General features: G+C 40.0%; 1 protein-coding gene and 1 long non-coding RNA gene across 12 annotated transcripts in view; one reads left to right on the forward strand and one right to left on the reverse strand.

Moving 5' to 3' along the window:
- The window catches only part of PDE4D (phosphodiesterase 4D), a 1488864-nt gene that overhangs the window by 1167246 nt on the left and 305061 nt on the right, over positions 1-16557 (forward strand). The window lies entirely within an intron of this gene.
- The window catches only part of LOC141374896 (uncharacterized), a 71263-nt gene continuing 70067 nt past the window's right edge, over positions 15362-16557 (reverse strand). For both annotated transcript variants that reach the window (XR_012382082.1, XR_012382081.1), the window contains exon 3: positions 15362-16462. This is a non-coding gene — a long non-coding RNA (uncharacterized lncRNA). The remainder of the gene's footprint in view (positions 16463-16557) is intronic.

Here is a 16557-nt window from a genome sequence, read left to right on the forward strand (position 1 = left end):
GGGAGAGAGAGTCAGAGAGAGTGGTCTCCTAAAGAAAGTTACCTGACCAGAGAAATAAAGGGTATGAGAAAATAACCAAGGGAAGGGTGGTGGGCGGAGAAAGAAAGTATCAGATGGAATATCACATGCAAGTGACTGGGGATAAGAGAGAACATAGTGGGCTTGGGGAAATGCAAAAAATTCAGTTTGCCTAAGGTATAGAGCACAAGGAGGGCATCAATTTGAAATCAGACTGGAGAGGAATACTAAGCTAAATAATAAGTCTAATAAGTCATATAGAAATTTATACCTCATATTTCTGCAGTGGGGAGCCAACGAAAGATTTTAGGTAGCAAATGACATAATCAGATTTGCACTCAAAAAAAAAAATCTCTTTAACGGCTGTGAGAAATTGGTTTGTATATGATTAAGAGTGGCGGTAGGAAAGGGTGAGAATCAATTACAGTAATCCCGGGGGAAAAAATGGTGATGCGGCTGCAGACAGGTGGATAGATTTAATTGATATTTGGGAGTTTTGACTAAACAAGACTTGGTTAAAAGGAGAGGAGAGGAGTGGCGATCCATAATTACTCAGAGTTTTGACATGGTACCTAGAAGGATAGAGATGATGTTTATTTAGGATAACAAAGGAGAAGCCAATTTAGAGGGGAGATGGACTAATTTACATTGTACTTAATTAGTTCGAGAGGCCTATTCTGTCTGAAATTCAAGAGAGATATTCCTGTTCTTAGAGTACTTTCAAGTGCTAAGGGATATATTCCCCAGTAAGTGATGTAGACCTTTCTAGAGGTACTATATAATTTATTGCTAAAGATGCGAAGTAAAAAAAAAGTCAGATATGGTTTAGAGAAGAAGGAAATGCTTCTTCCTGAGGAATAAAAGAACAGGAGAATCTGAAATTAGACAAATGGGAATTGTAGAGGGATGGGAGCACTGCAGTCTCTACGAGGCATGGCAATTCGCTGGGTTGCTAGGGCAAGTTCGAATGGGTACGATAAAATGCAGTTTGTATTGGTCAGAACACCTAGGATCCCAGGAGAAAAAATTATACATATTACCTATAATAATCTTTATTGCAAGGTGTGTTAGTTATAGACACAGTAATGCTACATAACAACCAACCATAAAATATCAGTAGCATGTAACAATAAGGCAATTGTTTCCTGCTCCTGGGTCTGCTAGTGCGCTGGGGTGGCTCTGTTTCAGGCTGCCGGTTACCTTCATGTTTGTTCCTCCTGTTTCTCCTTCTTCAATCAGCGGTTTCCCAGGGCCTGTTCTTCTCATGGCCGAGTTGAGAACTCCCAGAGTGGCAAGTGGAAACATTTTATAACTTGTAAGACCTCAATTTGAAATAGGCAGTATCATTCGTGCCCACATTCTGTTGGTCAAAATGTACAATATGGCCAAGCCCAATATCATTCAGGGAGTTGGTGGGGGAGGGAGAGGACAGGGAAGGCAGAGAATAATTTGCTGAATAATAATCTAATCTGTGACACAAGGATAGATAGAAACTTGAGTTGTGGGGCGCCTGGGTGGCTCCGTCGTTAAGCGTCTGCCTTCGGCTCGGGTCATGGTCCCGGGGTCCTGGGATCGAGCCCCGCATCGGGCTCCCTGCTCGGCGGGAAGCCTGCTTCTCCCTCTCCCACTCCCCCTGCTTGTGTTCCCTCTCTCGCTGTGTCTCTGTCAGATAAATAAATAAAACCTTTAAAAAAAAAAAAAAAGAAAGAAACTTGAGTTGTCATGGGATTTGACCATCCGCCACACAGTTTCTGGAACATCAGGGTTCTCAACTGGGGAGTATCCATTTGGCTTCTTAGACAAAATCAGGAGAGCAACCAAATTTGAGTGGCCTCCTTTTTTTGCATATACTTATGCTTTCCAAAGGGATGACAGGGGCCCATAAACTGCTTATGGAGCTGATTAATTATTGGTCAGAATCAGAACCAGAAGCTTCATGACCATCTCATGGTCATGATTAGTTTCTTTTAGTTTCATGCAACAGTATCAGTCTATTCCTCAAGGACTGGTTAGAGGTTAACATTACCTCCCCCGCCAGCACTACGTGTGAGTGATAAGAACTAAAACATTTAAAAAAATGATTTCACTATTTTCTTTAATATGTAGTTTCTGGACTTCTTCCAAAAATGTAGCACATTTGTGAAAGCCACGCTAAGGCCTTGTGCTGGTTATTATACTAATAATGTGTCTTAATTATCTCTGAGAAAATATGTGGCCCATGGAAGTGACATAATTTTCCCATCATGGCACAGCTAAGTTACGTATGTTAGACCTGTAGATATCCTCCACCTATGCTGTCTCTAAATCTCTCCTTAATTGCTTCATAAGCAAGAGATTTTAGCCATTTTTGAGTTCCTAATTGCGACTATAATTGCGTTAATTGGTCCATAAATTCTCAACCCAATTCTCATGGTGCTTGAGTAGAGCCGTCTGTGCGTGTGGGTGTGTCCTATTTTTAGAAGATCATCATTTAATATGGCTACTGGTGACAATAGTTATAAAATACTCCAGGGGAGCTCACTTCTTGTCTCTCTTCACTTCCGAAACTCCGCTCAGCGCCTTTCTCAGTTCGTTCTGTGGCTTCTGTGCTGCTAGCAATGACCAGGGACCCAAGAAGACCACGTACAGTGAAAAAAAGTGGCTTCTCCAGGAATAGTTCTGTCCTGAGATTCTTTTTCATATCAGAGACGATAACGTGTGACTGCTTCTCTTCTCTCCATCCCATAGACATTTCAGAACAAAGCTCTGGCTTTTCTCTTCTGATTACTTTCCCATTGCAGACTTTTCTTGATGTTGGAGGACTTGGAGAGAGAGGGGAGAACAGGGGGAACACGAAAACAAGAAGATAAGCAAGAAACCATATTTAAAAATTATATTCGTATTTAATCTTTCACAAATTAAATCTTCCTGAGATCCTTAAATATTAGCTGTTCCAGGGATTGTGCTTGAAAAATCAGATTCCAGCCCTGAGCCTAAGTATCTTGTACATCTGAGGACTCATCACTGCACCTGTCATGGGAGGAGGTCTCAGTCAAAGCCAGTTGCCCAGAGCGCTCTCCCAGGGAGCGGGAGAGAAGACGTAGTCTTGGTAACATAGCAGATGTATTTTGAGAACCCATGAGGATGCCATGGGTTGGATGAATAAGAGTAGAAGAGAAGTCAGAAGAATGAAAGCACAGTTGACATAATAAATGGGAACTGAACAAGGTACAGATAGAGTCAGGTCAAGTTTAATATGAACACTGTGAGACTGTGTTCCGTCTGTGGGTTAAGGACTTTTCCTGCTGGGGTGAGTCCTTAGAGCAACAGACTTTGGAAATGGAAGAACTTTATTCTATTTGCTTCAAATTTATCAGTTGAAAAACTGGTGGAGTACTTAATTGGTTTGTCTTGAAAAATTACCAAATTCAGCAAATCATTGCTGCTCCGTTGGTGGGTTGCATGGGGAGTGAATAAACAAAAAGTAAGGAAGGGAAGGGGGAGGATGGAAAGAAATGAAGGAGGAAAGGATTCAAGGGAAGGAGATCAGGCAGGAAAATAGGGCTCTGATTTTACTGTTTTTGAAAGCCACACTTTATCATTAATAAATTATAACCTCTAATCAAACCTTGTACTACTTTTTTCAGTCTTCACGACCTAGATTCATCACATCTCAATGGTTTTTGGATTTTAAATAGGTGATTATTAGCATCTCAAAGTTTTTTTACAGGTTGCTGAAGACAAAATATAGATAACAAATTATATCAAATAAGTATAATTATAAGTAAATGCTTTTAAGTTAAAATTCAATAAGGTGTTATGATTAAAAGTATTTCACCCTACTTTCCCCTTGTTTAAAGGCTTCTCATAAATAATGTCTTATAGAGTGTCTGTAAAGTCTGGAAACACAGATAAGTTTCTATTTTAATAGACTAAAGATGTCCTTTTTGATATTATGTGTAGTCACCTGTGTTTCCAGACTAAGTGTCAAGAATTGTTCTAAGTGCTTTATATGCATTAATTCATTTAGGCTGCTTGGTTAGTATTTCTGTAGCTTTATCAACACTTCACCCCTAAAAGTAAGTTTCCCTACACACACACACACACACACACACACACACACACACACACACACTTTTGCAGTTGGAATTCTGATTATTGTGGAATTCTAAAACATGAGAGCACAAGATTGGCCACAAAGATTCAGAAAGATGTGCTTGGGGATGTCATCAGGACTATCCTGGCATTTAGGCGTGGGGGCCACATTTATGTGATTGGCTCCTCACCAATCCTTGGCAGTAGTTTTATTTCATTGCTTTCTAAGTGGGGCGTGGATTTTTGTTTTATTTTACTCTTTCATGTTCTTCTTCGTACCTACAGAAATGGCTCAGGGTTTAGAAGGTATCCTCCCATCTCTGCATTTGGAAAAATACATTTCGACACTGTCTGATATGGAAAATTTCAAGTCATTGAAAACTTTTCTATATCGTTTGTAAAAATAATTTCAAACAGAGTACTTTTTGCTTTCCCAGCAGAATTTTAACTGGGCTTGTGTAAGTGTTGCAAGTGCATCAACTATAGTCAGTAAACCTAAGAGACAAAACTATAGCATACCGTAAGTATAGGTCACCTCAGAAATATTAGTAACGTCCTTTTACACAGACTTGGCTGGTATTTTACCCACACAAAAGAAAAAACAGTATCATAGCTGAAGTTTATATAGGACCAACCTAAGGCTAGCCATAGCTGTGTCATTTCCATGATTTCTCCCCATCAGTGGAAAATTACTCTCAGCTGAGCTGGAGTCTACAGACTGTGAGCAAATGTCTGTTTCCTTTTCACAACTGAGTGTTTGAAACTCTTTTCAATTGGTAAAATTACCATTAAAGGTCAGAGATTAGTTTTTCATGCATGATGGATTCCATTTGCTTTAAAAGTATTATACCAGGAGGCTAGACTTTTTTTCCTGAGTTTAGAGCCAAATTAGAATTCAAATAGTCACAGTTTGAATCAACTCCAAACCATTTCGTTTCATTTATTTTCCCTTGGCAAAATGATATTTTTTTTTAAATGGGGAGGAAGGGCCTCTGGGAAGAAAAATGTATACATATTCTCCCATATTTGAAATTAGCATGCAGTCTAAGGGTACTGAACACCAGTTCCACAATTGAGTTTAACTTGTCTTTCAATAGATTCTAAGCACTTTGAAAGTAGGGACTTTGCTTTTTTTAAATAAAATACCCTTCGTACTTAATAACTTGTTCTCCTTTTTCTGTGTGTTGGCTTAACTAACGACTGCCCAAAATGAATATAAAGACTATATTCTTCCGTCTTCTTACAGGAAGAATTTCCCAACTTCATGACCGGTGATAAAAGATCATAAAAATTAATCTATATGTAGATTGAGCTAAAATATTATAACATCTACAGCCATCTTGTGCAGAAAGAGACTAGGCTTACATAGTTTCTTTCTTTCTTTCTTTCTTTTTTTTTAGATTCGATTTATTTATCTGACAGAGAGAGACACAGCGAGAGAAGGAACACAAGCAGGTGGAATAGGAGAGGGAGAATCAGGCTTCCCGTGGAGCAGGGAGCCCGATGTGGGGCTCAGTCCCAGGACCCTGGGATCATGACCTGAGCCCAAGGCAGTCGCTTAACGACTGAGCCACCCAGAAACCCCTTACATAGTTTATTTCTTAAACACACTGTTAATTACAAACACACACACACACACACACACCCAATTGTAGAACAAGAAGTTAAAAAAAATCTTGCCTATCGTTCTAACACAAGTGCACAATAATTATAGTTAACATGTTTTTATTTTAGTTTTTTAAAGATTTTATTATTTGAAAGAGAGCATGAGCCGAGAGGGGGAGAAACAGACTCCCTGCTGAGCAGAGAGCCTGACACAGGGCTTGATCCCAGGACCCTGAGATCATGACCTGAGCCGAAGGAGCCACCCAGGTGCCCCTAGTTAACATTTTTTTAAACATTTCTTTATATATTTTATTTTTCCATGAATTATAATCAATCTACAAATGTACTTTTTGGCTCTGCTTCATTGACTACAAGAGAATTCCCCTCGTTGAGAATCTTTTTTGTATTTTAATGACTTTTTTGGTACATTTCAGTTAAACAATTTTGGTTTAACTCTACTGTGTATATTCTATAAGTTGCTGCCCCTCAGGGAACAGACAGATTTTTCTTTCAAAAATGGAAGAGAATACAGAGAATTTTGTGGTTTAAATTAATTCATGGCTGCATGTCATTAAATTCAATCTCATATCCTTGCCAGTTTATGTGTCTCTAGTTATGTGATATAAGCAAATTATTCAACTGTACTGTACCTCAATTTTCTCATCTGTAAAATGTGGATAAGATACAGAGCCGGTAATGGCTAAATGCTGTATTGTTATTGTTAGTATTATTTTTAGTCTAAAATTTCCTCTGATCTAACAGAAAAGACCAATCTGGGACAGTGCACTAGATTTGTTAGTAAACCATGTGACATTTTTTGAAATGTCTTCAGTATATCCCAGACCGGAAGAAACTGTGACTTATTTTAAATGTTTATTATGTATTTTTATTTATGAATGTTCATTATGTGTTCCTTCTCAAGGTATATGTCATTAGTTAACTTAAAAGTTCTTCCCTTTCTCATTTGTCAAAACTCTATTGTTCCAGGCTTAGTTTACATAAACAGGAGAATGGTCTTTAAAGGAAGAAATAAGGTCAGTGACAACCAAGATTCCGTATGTTCTTTCATCTTGCTGCCTTCCAAGACACTAGGATGGGACACCTTAGACGCGCATCTGCTTTGATCTGAGGAATAACTGAGTGCTGAGTCTATCATCATAACAGAGGGCCTGGAAATATCAGAAGGTAGAGAGGACTGGTTTATAATAAGCAGTCTGCTCTTAGCTCTGAGACTATTCAGCTGCATAAACTCAAGGGAACTACATGGAAAAATGAAAGGAGATGCTTTGGGCTTTAGAGCTTTTCATTTCCTGTGAGCAGCACACCCCCTCCCCTTCTCTAATCATATCCGCATGTCCTCACATCGTGTCTTCCTGCTAATTCTCTGCCTGTGCCTGAGCCAGTCTTCAGTTGTCGATGACGGTAAAAAAGAGGTTAAGTCAGACTTAAGTTGACTCTGCTGCCTGAAGGGGCTGTGACTCTTTGTTAGACCAACAGGCCTGTAATTTGGGGTGTCATATTATGCTGCAGAGATGTAGGGTACGATGACCTAAAATGTATCTCCTTAATGAAAAGGCTCTTGGGGAAGTCTGGTGGTCCCCTGCGTAGATGCTACTATCTAAGTGTAGCAATGTGTTAATTGATTTTGATAAAGAGTTGAAAAAAATCAGCAACTGGCCTCCCTCCCAGTGACTGAAGAAGGCAAAGAACGCATGTACAGTGGCTCTGTGCTCCTCCTCTAGTGAGTGGTATGAATGCAGCTACTCCTGAAAGGCCAGAATAGGGCCTTCTCACAACCCTCCTTGGCCAGGGGTTTCCCTTCTTGCCAGTTGTTGTCCACCAAGCCAGTGGGTGCTCTCAACGTCTAGACAAGCGCCAGAAAAATCTCCTTTGGCTGAGATGGGCACTGGCCTAGTAGAGGCAGCTGGTGTGTGAAGAAGGAGTATCACCAGCTGTGACATCTCAAATTATCAATATGGCTTGACACCTGCGGCGTTGGTACCTGTCTGTCCTGTAGCCCTGAGGCTGTGACCAGTGTTTCTTGAGTGACCATAGTCTCAATCCCTAAATAGATTTGGAAATACTCCGGTGACACAGCACTTGACCTTGGCATCAGGTTTGGGACTTCAGTGTCTAAGGACGTGCTTTCTCATTTCTCTACCTCTGCCCATGTATAAGGTAGCAGATATTTTCATAGAGCCAAGAAAGACAGGTGGCCAGTGGTTATCCTGGCATCTGTTCTCCTCAGTCCAGTCGCTGTGCCAACTTTTACAGACATCATCAGCTAAGTTTGGTGAAAACTGCTTCCTCCATCCACAACTGAAACTGACACTACCCACATTCTAGAGTTCATTATGCAAAGCTGTGTCTGCGGATAAGTTAATAAGGAGTTTTGAAAAATCAACTGGATGTAGCCTTTTCCTCTTCCATGTAAGCCAGATGATTTCCCCACTTCTTCCTCTACCTGAGTATAGTTTGTATGCAAATCAGCAGCAAGATGGAAATTCACTCTGAGCTTTATGATGTTTCTAACCTGCTGAGGTACCTAACCCTTTATACATTTCCTTCTTCCCCATTTCTAACCCAAAATACACTTTCCATCACTTGCTCTAGAACATGATCATCTATTTTTTCACAGTCAAGTTAATGAGCACATCCATCACCTTAGAGTGCCCCCCCTTTTTTGTGTGTGTGTGGTAAGATCACTTAAGATCTACTCTCTCAGCATATTTCATGTATACAGAACAACATGCACCATAGTTACCATGCTGCACGTTAGATCTCCAGAATTCATTCATCCTGGAAGTGAAAGTTGGTACCCTTTGACTGACATATTTCCATTTTTCCCACCCCACCCCACACCCCGGCCCTTAGTAACTCCTGTTCTACTTTGTTTCTATGAGTTCGACTTTTTTATATTCCATACATAAGTGGGATTCTACACTATTTGTCTTTCTCTGTCTGGCTTATTCCACTTACCGTAATGTCTTCCAGGTTCATCAATATTTTCTCTAATGACAGGATTTCTTGCTTTCATACGACTGAATAATATTCCATTGTGCTGTGTACATTTTGTACATCCAGTCATCTCTCAATGGAAATAGGTTTTTTGCATGTCTTGGCTATTGTGAATAACGCTGTGATGGACATGGGAGCACAGATCTCTCTTCAAGATGGTGCTTTCATTTCCTTTGGATATATACCCTGTACCGTAGTGGGATTCCTGGATCATGTGGTGGTTCTATTTTTTGAGGACCTCTGTACTGTTTTCCATGTGGCTGCACCAATTTATATTCCCACCAACAGTGCACAAGTGTTCCCTTTCCCCACACCCTTGCCAATACTTATCTCTTGACTTTTTGATGAAAACTATTCTAACAGGTGTGAGGTGATAGCTCACTGTGGTTTTGATTTGCTTTTCTCTGATGACTAGTGATGTTGAACACCCTTTCATGTACTTGTTGGCCGTTTGTGTGTCTTCTTTGGGAAAATGTCTATTCAGAGTCTCTGCCTAGTTTTTAACTAGATTATTTAGGGTTTTTTCTATTGAGTTGTATGAGTTCCTTATATATTTTGGATAGTCACCCATTTCAGATATGTGGTTTGCAAATATTTTCTCCCATTCTGAAGGTTGCCTTTTCATTTTGTTGATGCTTTCCTTTGCTGTGCAGAAGCTTTTTAGCTTGATATAGTCCCATTTATTTATTCTTATGTTTTTATTTTTATTTATCTTTATTTTTGCTTTTTTTTTTTTTTTTTTTTGCCTGTGCTTTGAGGACCACATCCAAAAAATCATTGCCAGGACCAAAGCCAGGAAGCTCCTACCCTATTGTCAATATTTAAGCTACTTCTACAACATAAAAAAAAACACATTCAGTATTCAAAAAAGGAGCTCAGGGGCGCCTGGGTGGCTCAGTCGTTAAGCGTTTGCCTTCGGCTCAGGTCATGATTTCGGGATCCTGGGATCGGGATCCTGGGATCGAGCCCCGCATCGGGCTCCCTGCTCAGAGGGGAGCCTGCTACTCCCTCTCCCACTCCCCCTGCTTGTGTTCCCTCTCTCGTTGTGTCTCTCTCTGTCAAATAAATAAATAAAATCTAAAAAAAAAAAGAGCTCAGATAATATTTTTTTAAAGGGCTAGCTTTAGTGATCATAAACATGTAAGAAAAAGTCATTTTCAGTATTTCATAAACGTTATGGTTATACTGATTCCAAATCCAAATACAGATCCCCAATATGCCTTTGTGATTGTAAAGCCTTGTATATCTGAAGCTACAAGCATTTATAATGTTGGGGTTGGGGCCATTATCTGTCTTTACCTTTTGGTCAAATATTTAAGTGATTATGAAAAGTCTGAAAACGTCTTTCCCTTATTTGTTCTCTCATTTCTTTTCTTATTCTCTCTCTCTTACATTCAAACCACCTCAAAACTCCTTTCTATTTCAGGGGCACCTGGGTGGCTCAGTCAGATAAGCGTCTGCCTTCAGCTCAGGTCATGGTCCCAGGGTCCCGGGGGTCAGGGTCCCTGCTCAGTGGGGAGTCCGCTTCTCTCTCTCTGCTCCTCACCCTGCTCGTGCTCTCTCTCTCTCAAATCAATAAATAAAACTTAAAAAAAAAACTCCTTTCTATTTCTACTTATGAAATGGAGATCCAAATCACACCAAAATGTCTATCTACTCCTCTCCCCCCACTTAACATTTCAGATGGGCTTTTTCCTTCCTAAGGATTTAGCGAGGAAAAGAGTCAAAAAGGTCCTTTACTGGCCTCAGATATCTGAAGAAAATCTGTCCTTTTCTTCTCCCCAAGTTAGAATACTTGCTATAAATAATTGGAGATTCAGAAGCCATTCTGATATAGCTGGCTTTTAAATAGTGTTCACTAATGAGCAACATAATATGAGTCTATGGTGGCTCCAGGTTTGGTGTTTGTTTGTTTTTTTTTATTTTAGACAGACCTTGCTAGAAAAGGGACATGATTCAGGCAATAACTCTGAATTGAAGATTTATTGTTGATTTGATTTGACAGTATCTTTAGTGTGTTCATTTTATTAAGGAATCTACGTCAAGCAAGTGCACATGCACGTAGAGGTGTGTGTGTGTGTTTCTGTTTCCATTTGTGTATGTTGGTTTCACCTGTAAGAAAATATACTGATTTAACCCAGGCAAATAAGTTGATATTTCCATTTCTTCTAGAAATAATACATTCATTTGCTAATATATAACCTATCCATATGACCCCCTAACACACACGCAAAAATAGTAAAGTGTATTATCGGTTCATGTCGTAAGCACTGTGAGGCTGTAATTTTTTTTTCATTTCACTGTTGCTCATTAACCTTCCCCTGTGGCATCCTAGCTCATATGTATGTGCCAGATATTGAAAAGGCCAAAGGACAAAAAAGAGAGGGGATATAGAAAAGAAAGGAGGGACTTGAGAAAACTCAACAATTTATTAAATTAAAATGATAGCAAATTCAGTTGTTGACAAAGAACAAACAAATATAACAATCTCACTCTCACTTTAATCAACTTTCATTTATAGTTCCCAAGCCTCGATTAAAACTCTTCTTTGGTGTCACAAAATAGTGGAAGAACATGTTCTGGTCTAAGTTCCCCTAGAAATAAACCCCAAGACCAGGAATACAAGCAGTTTATTTAGGAAGTTCATCTAAAAGAAGTGAAGGAGGGGCGCCTGGGTGGCTCAGTCAGTTAAGCGTCTGCCTTCAGCTCAGGTCATGATCCCGGGGTCCTGGGATCGAGCCCCGAGTGGGGTTCCCTGCTCAGCGGGGAGCCTCCTTCTCCCTCTGCTGCACCCCTGCTTGTGCTCTCTCCCTCTCTCTGTCAAATGAATACATGAAATCTTTAAAAAAAAAAGTAAAGGGGTGTAGGGAAGTCAGGCATGAAATGGAAGAACACAAATCATGCTTCATCAGGCCGGTTACCACAGGGAAGTGATGCCCAGCCTGACTCCCAGCCTCCGCGAGGCAATGTGTGCAGAACTCCTCAGAGTTATCCCATCCACGGGGTGAGGAAGCTGGAGTACTTATCTGCCAACCCTCCCTCCGTCACCTGTTTCTGGGGATCATTAACAACCCACCGATTCTGTTTTTTTTTTATGTATGGGGTAAGCATGTAACCATGGCCAGAATATAGCCCTTAAGCAGAGACTCATAGGTATAAAAGAAAGACAGAGAGAGAGAGAGAGAGAGAGAGAACCAAAAACCCTCAGGCAGGGAGTTGCAGGTATTTGGAGTAACCGGTTTTGAGAGGTAACCAGTTTTAGGGGTCATAGACACTGAGTCAATTTTATCTGCATGTGTGTATGAGTATTATGAATCAAGACCTCTCTTCGTTCTATGTGTTTGAAAAATTTATAAAGAACTATTATTTTTGTATTCGTATTTTGGATTTCGAATCTGTAACACCAAAGATGATCTTAATATAGAGCAAATTCGTTTTATTTATCACAAAATCAGATGTACAGTCATGGGTTTATTTGAAGTTCTCTGTAGACTGCCATTTGAAATAAGAGCTTCCATAGGGTGAGATTGAAAGGTATTTTTCTGTAAGCTGTTTAATTATAAGGGGCTTTAAAAATACTTTATCCTATTGTAAACCTTCAAAACAAAATGATTAATCATCTCATGAAATCTGTAGGAAATATTTCTTAAATGTCACTCTCAGTTACCACTTCCAGAGCTAAGTGGTAAAACAACTGTTTCCCTACTGGCTAAAATGCGGTCTCACCAGATACAAGATCAAATAACCCTGTGGTTAATTGAGCTTTCTCTTGGTTTAGGAAGAAACATGCAAGGCTCTATTTATGACTAATTCAAGGATTTTAAGAATTTCTCCTAAATCATTTCAGCAATAAGGCAAAAACAGAGGCCTGGAATGCCAAAGTCAGAGGCCACTTGTCAGGTCAGGGCCTGACTACCTTCTACCACAGTTTCCTTGTGTGGTCTTCTACCCGGATCTCCCAACACCGCTCCTCTCATAAATTGTCCCTTCCACCGACCCTAAAGAGCCCATTCCAGTTTGGTTGAAAAGTTCTTGATCTAACCCCAATTTCTTCATCAGGATTTTTCTGATGGGGTAACATTAGGTATTGCTGCAGATACCTCTCCTGCCTCGCTCGTGCTTTTTGTCTCTGCCATGCTTCACGAGGGAATGGCTTTCTCTTCCACCAGCTTGTAAGCCCCGTGTCTAAGAGGATCCTCTCTCCTTGAAATCTTCTGACTGACCGCTTCACAAGGCATTTTCCTTCTCTACTTTCTTGTCCTAAAATTCATGGTCTGTGTCATTCATTCATTCGTCCACTTGCCCCGCATTCACTGAGGGATTCCCGTGTGCCAGGCACTGCTGTAGTTCTAAAGACATAGGAAGATACAACACAGGCAATGCCTGTGCTCATAGAACACAGACATAGGGGTAGAACTAGAACTAGTTCTAGACATAGAACTGCCCTGGAAGGTGAGACCTACAAGGGAGAGCAAAACCTTTTCAGATATGATAAGAACTATGAAGTGAATAAAACACAGTCATGTCCTGTTTTTCCTGGGCATACGTCTTTTACTATCCATCTCTATTTTTATTATAACCTCCCGAAGCAACACTCCCTTCTTTTATTTATTCGTATTTACCACAGTGACCCATAAATATCTACTGATCCATCTTCTTAAGTGTGTGATACTCTTCTAAATATTTGGCGATTTGGGATTTATGTGAAGTTGGATTAAGCTGATAATGTCATAACTACAGTAGCTATTGCAAGGAGGGACACATTTTACACTTGTGGGAGGCTTAACCAATGTCACAGTTGGTAGATTTTGTTATAAATGGTTACATCTGAAGCTGTCATGGAGATGTATACTTACTTTCCCTTTCAGCTCTCTGTCCTTTACCTCCTTTGAAATCAAAACAGACCCTGCTGGTTTCTTAATCCCCCTAATCTCTATTGACCCCTCCCACGGCAACACATCAGACCCCCATCTCTCCTTTAGAAAGATCTGAAAGCTTAAATCACCTACTTACATTTAATTTCACTTTTAGCCCTGTGTTAATCTTCATGATGGACCTGAGGAAGTCCGAGTTCCCAGTTAATGAATACTCTACATACAGTGCCCAACAATGATACATGATGACTCCAATTAGGTGAAAAAGCTTCTGTTTATCAGCATAGAATTCTTCCCTTTGAATTACATGGCAGCTGACCTTCTTTCACCTAGTGAATTTAACCTTTTCTTAAATGATGGTGTGTGTGCATGTGTGTGTGCATGCACACACTTTACTGATTGCTTACTGAACCAGTTTCTGAGCTAGTATTTGGCAACATCAACATCGATTGTATAAAGGCATAGCAGTGTCTAAAGGAGTTAGGCCTCTCCAGACATCAACTTACAGCTACAAAGTAAAGAATAATTATAACTATTTTAGAGCGTCATTTTGAATATGGGAAGAGAAAATATCGATAAAGAACCAAGTTGATAGTAGCATTGAATAAATGCTAGTTTTCTTCCACCTTCTCTAGTTTATGTAACCAAATACTCATTCAACTAGTCACTCAGATTTTGACTAATGATTAGCTAAAGAGTAACAATACAGATTTTTTTTTAATTAAGTCACTAGGATTGGTTGGTTTTATGCATGGATGGAATAGGCATTTGACATTTCATCACAATTAATTCTCCAATTCAAACGTTTCCTCATTAGAGGCCTGGAATGTTTACCATTGGAAATTCCACTGTGTTATGTTATTTACCATATGTACTATTAAAATATAAATACCCGATAGCCTGCTGATGCATTAGCTACTTCACATAAAGGAGTTTCTCAGAGATTAACAGAACAATAAATCAGTGAGTAGTCCTAAACAGTGATGCAAAGAAAATCTGGTAAAACCACCACCACGCGTGCCCCAAACTTACTTTGTTTGGCTTCACACTACTGTCCAGACAGCTTTTTTTAAGAGTTTGAGTTAGCACCAGTATTTAATATGGGAAGATATCTCATATAATTTCAAATTTCTCTTTACAAATGAGAAAAATTGGTCACATTGGGCTCCCTGGGGGATTATCCTAATATTTAAAACTCTTCAAATTGCTTAGTGACCCTTGGCCTTGCTTTCAGTGCCTTTTGAGAGAAAAAAAAAAGGCAGGGAAAGGGTAGTACTATTTTTGTAGTTTCTACTCATATTCATTTTTTGGAATGCCTATCATTTTCTATCAACATCTGAATATTTCTGGATTTCTATCAGCCTTTAGCAGTAATTACATTTGAAAGTATAAGTATACAGCGGACAAAAAGTCCTACAACAAACTTAATTTTTTTTTTAAGATTTTATTTATTTATTGGGCAGAGAGAGAGACAGTGAGAGAGGCAACACAAGCAGGGGGAGTAGAAGTGGGAGAAGCAGGCTTCCTGCAGATCAGGGAGCCCGACGCAGGGCTCAATCCCAGAACCCTGGGATCATGACCTGAGTCGAAGGCAGACACCCAGTGACTAAGCCACCCAGGCGTCCCAACTTCTTAACATTCTTAATGACAATCACAAAATGCTATTTTGCATTTTCTCCAAAAGTGTCCTTTTAAGCTGTTCCTAGTTTTTATCCTTAAAAGACACAGACAGTGTTTCCTCTGGAGCCATAAACACACTTGAAACATGAGAATCATAATAATACAGCAGTGATCATTTTTATTCATTCCAGAATCCTAATAGTGGAACAAAAGGGAGACACCATCTTCTTTAATGGTAAAGGTTAACATTTATTGAGTCCTTGACTGTGTGTTGAGCACTGTTGTAAGTATTTTACCTGCAATATCTAATATAATTCTCCCAGCCACCCTGATTACACCCATTTTACAACTGAAAAGCCTGAGGCATAGAAAAGTTAATTAACATGACTGGGGCAGGGGACCAGGTTGGGGGTTTACACCATGCCACTCTGCGTATAAGGTGTTTCTAACCACTACTTGGCTGATACTGCTTTCTCTGTAGCACTCAGAGCATTAGCCTCTGTGCTCCAACTTAGGCTTTTGGGATTTATTTAAAGATGAAAAATATCACTGTATTGTCCCATGATTTGAGAAACAAAGGTAGGACCACCATTTTGCGTGATTCCGAAGGTACAGTTCACACTGTGGCTCGTGTCAGTGGTAGCCTCTGGATCTTGCAATGGACAGCTTGCCCACACCTGTCGTAGCCTTGCTCAAGTGACCCCACACACCAAAGGGTTTTCCTCTTTATTCCTTTAAATGATTCTTAGTGACACTTGCGGCCCCTCAGTAACAGTTTCTACTTCAGTCTCTCCTCATGCTAGGAATGAAAGAACAGGGTTAAGTTTCTACAGCTGGTTTTACATCCTCTCAAGATTGCTGGGCAGTTCCTCAGGGTGAAGTGAAATCCTCTACAGCTATTTCTTCTGCTGCCAGTCATGTCAAGAAACAGTTGAAGACAAACTTTCTCAGAAATGACCTCTGAGGAGTTGGAGGCAGGGAGCTTACAGGTTTCCCTGAGATGGGCCAGTGGGGCGGTAACTTTTCCATGCCGTTGCAGAGCTGAGTATAAAATGGTGACTCACCATCCTCCTCCGGTAGAACGCACAGTGACCCAGTGTGTGCCCAGTGGTGTGTGACTCCCATTGAGGCAGGAGAGTCGCTCAAGCACTAAAATTTGACCCGGTGGCCTCTGTGCACATGCACTGACCCAGTTACAAAAAGGCAAGAACTCCTCAGCATTCCTGAAGCTATATTATTTCCATTATAGGGCCCTTGAAGACAACAACAATGGAGAAAAAGAATTTGGTAATTGAGGCCTCTGTTGAATATCTCATGCTGTTTCAAAACACTTCATCCCAGTTATTCT

Source organism: Callorhinus ursinus, unplaced genomic scaffold (assembly GCF_003265705.2).
Source record: "Callorhinus ursinus isolate GAN/ISIS: 27379988/994484 unplaced genomic scaffold, GSC_fseal_2.0 scaffold23, whole genome shotgun sequence".
NCBI lineage: Eukaryota > Metazoa > Chordata > Mammalia > Carnivora > Otariidae > Callorhinus > Callorhinus ursinus.